The 3537-nt window shown below is 37.0% G+C and overlaps 1 non-coding gene across 1 annotated transcript; it reads left to right on the forward strand.

Moving 5' to 3' along the window:
* The first annotated feature begins 3189 nt into the window (after positions 1–3189).
* Positions 3190–3263, forward strand: TRNAN-GUU (transfer RNA asparagine (anticodon GUU)). The gene has a single exon. It is a non-coding gene; the product is annotated as a tRNA-Asn (tRNA).
* Positions 3264–3537: the final 274 nt, after the last annotated feature.

Here is a 3537-nt window from a genome sequence, read left to right on the forward strand (position 1 = left end):
CTTGAACTTATGATCATAGTTGCTGCATATCACTAAGATGTCTCTCTCAGAAGGTAATTATCCTCATGAACATTTTTGTTGTAACCACCGTGGCATAGAAACACTACACATTTAATAAATGTATATCTAAGCAAAGGATACAACAATATTTTATAATATTTTTAACATTACTGTACACATCTTAGATTCTCCACAAATATGTGTTTTCACTATATACATAGGGAGTGCTTTGCACTCTGCCATACTGTTCCCTTGCCTCTCTCTTCTCCTGTTCCCCCCCCCCCCCCTGCCGCCAACCGTGTGATTGCCTCTTCTTACACTGGATATGGAACTTACCTTACTGCAATCCAGTTCAGGTGGCTAAGTGGAACAAAGACATAAGGTGATTCCCCCCCCCCGATTGGTTTTCTGTTGTGACTTGAACCCCCTTATCATGTGATCAGATGAGCACCAAAAGTGCTTGATGGAAAATTCTTCATTGAATTCTGCATGTAACAATCACCTTTAACTCTCTGTATACATACATGCATGCATATTAAGATTTTTATGTTTTATCTATATATATATATTTGTATATGAATGCACATATTACATCTGGTACATGCAAATAATCAACACATAAAACCCTCAGATCATCACAACAGCAAAGCAAATCTCAAGAAAGTTTTGTCTCTGTTTACGTATCAAAACTTCACAGTGCTCTTAATGAAAAATATAAATAACACTTTCTGGTTTGAAATGGAAAGAGGTGACAAATACCCCACGGAATTTTCTGTGCAATAAAAATAGTAATTTTAACCTGAGATCTATTTACTAGTTAAATGAAAGTCTATCACTGCATTATTTGAACATTGTAGATATGAAATGGTGAAGCAGCATTATTTTGAAGATAAAGAGAAATATTTAGTTATGCAGCTATTTCAAGCCATTGAGGCAATCTCATTATTTTCATCCTGGCTCTGTAATCTGTACCCATGATATCAAATCTTAAATTTAAAAAAAAATCAACATTCTTATTACTTTAGCTTGTGACTCTCAAGTTGCAGAACACTGTTTAGGAGGAAAAAAAATCAATTTTGAGTCACAATTAACAGAAGTGAGTTCAACAAGGTTGGATTATAGACCTGCAAAATCTCCAGAGCAGCTGGATAACATTTTATTGCATATGAATGTTTCTTAACTTTGCAAATATACTATCTGACATGAGTTTTCAACCTTCAGAAATGTTACATCCATTAAATTGTTTGATTTTACCAATAAGGAAGCACTGGCTCCATTATTGTTTTTAAATAAACTATTATAGGATTATTCATTATTTATAGATATTTTACCTGTAACTGGAAGTTTTTATGCCTAATACAGTGGGTTATCTATTTCAAAAAATGCTGAGATTTAGCAACAGTACAAGTGCATGCACAAATGGGCAATTAATAAAAAGGGAAATTTATAGTCTTCATGTAATTCAGAAGCCCCCTGCTATGATGTCCTGTACCTTAGCCTTTCCCTCCCTCCTTTTTGTACCTCTTCTAAATCTCGTTTTCCTTGTCTCAGTAAGCAATTTTTTGTGGGTTACAGAGACACATTTTAAGGACCTGTAAGGACTTGTTCTTCTAGAAGAGCAAAGGGGGAGGAGAGCGAGAGCAGAGGAGCTGTCTCTGGTGTGTGTTGTACACGTGGGCATCTTAAAGGGAAACCCATGTTATACACCAGAAAAATCACACTCAGAGTATTATTTAAAAGCACCCCCAGCAGCCAAAATATCAGCACACAAAAAATAGCTCCATTAACACACAAAGTACCACCATAGCTGGTCAGCCATCCTGAAGGCAGATTGGCAACATCTAGAAGATGGGGTCATGAGCTATGAACAACAAATATTTTCATGTATTTATTAATGCTGTCATTGCTCCAGTCTAAAGAAACAAAAGTAAAGTCAATGACAGATCTTTTTCTCCATCTAAATTCATGTTCATTTTCTGCATTCCCAACGTATTTGACTGCTTTATTTTAAAGTGTTAGATTTACTATGTAAATTTGGATTCAGTTTGGTTTTGTGAGAGCAGCAGTCTGTAAGCCATTATAATACCTGTAATGCATTCTTGTTTGTTTCCACCTTGTCATGCACAGAGATCAAGACCACTTTCAGATGAAAAAATTGGTAGAAAGCATCGATTTTGAATGCAGAATTTATTGTTAAATGCAGCTTGTTGAAGAGCTATAAATTTTCACTAAAGGCTACTCAAGTCATGCCTAAAGGTACAGTTTTGACAAAAAGTGAATCAAGAGAACCTGTCATTGAACTGAAATATAAACAGCACCAAAAGACATAATCTAAAAAAAAAAAAAAGAGAAAGGATTTGCTCATATACAATTGGACCAATAAATCTAAACACATTCAGTTAATGAGTTTCTAAAGGGAAGACATTAATGTAAATCTAAACTTTCTAGAATTTCAGGATGAGAGAAGAGGGCAGTCTTTCAGTTTTCCTCAGCTGTACTTAAAAACTGTGTTTTCTGTTGAAGACACTGCACTTTATTACTAGCTTGCTATATTATTAACAGAATAATCTTTTAATATGTTTAAAGCCAGAAATTCTGTCAGCACAGTAATTACAAGGATCTTACTTATTCCAAACAACATTGTAGGTCACGGGACAAAATGTGAATTTATTATTCCAAAGACATAAAAATCCTGATTTGTTTTATGTAAAAAAGGGTATCGACAACACTCAGGAAGTTCACAAAGTGTACTTCCCCTATGCACCCATGTAATAGAACAATGGAATAATTTAAAGTGGCACCAATTCAAATAATCAACCAGAATATAATATATTTGCTGTTCAGTGAAGGACCTTTTCACAGATTTCTTCTCTACTTAGATTTCATTCATTTGGGCTTATTAGCTATATACTGTCATAAGGCAAGAGCGCTGAATAGAATTTATGAAGCTGATTACCAGACGCTTTAAAAGTCACCCAGTCTCTTTTTCACGCATAGGAGAGAATTATTAGCACTAGCATAACTAGCGTATGTTAAGGGATACTCTATTTTTTGGCTGTGTTACGAAAGGCAGCCTCTGAACACCAACCACTTTAAAAGTAATTCATATTTGATAAAGCTTGACACAAAAAAAAAAGTAGCTAACTTATTATTTTTAGCTTTTTTATGTTATATAAACACTATCAGCGAGTCTCTGTGGCGCAATCGGTTAGCGCGTTCGGCTGTTAACCGAAAAGTTGGTGGTTCGAGCCCACCCAGGGACGCAGCACAACTTTTTTCAGCCACAACAACCCCATGCAGTGCTACAGGCTTGGGGAAGAGTGGCTGGAAAGCTGCCTGGCAGAGAAGGACCTGGGGGTGCTGGTCGACAGCCGGCTGAACATGAGCCGGCAGTGTGCCCAGGCGGCCAAGAAGGCCAATGGCATCCTGGCCTGTATCAGCAATAGTGTGGCCAGCAGGAGCAGGGAACTGATCGTGCCCCTGTACTCGGCCCTGGTGAGGCCGCACCTCGAATACTGTGTTCAGTTTTGGGCCCCT

Source organism: Aptenodytes patagonicus, chromosome 1 (genome assembly GCF_965638725.1).
Source record: "Aptenodytes patagonicus chromosome 1, bAptPat1.pri.cur, whole genome shotgun sequence".
Taxonomy (NCBI): Eukaryota; Metazoa; Chordata; class Aves; order Sphenisciformes; family Spheniscidae; genus Aptenodytes; species Aptenodytes patagonicus.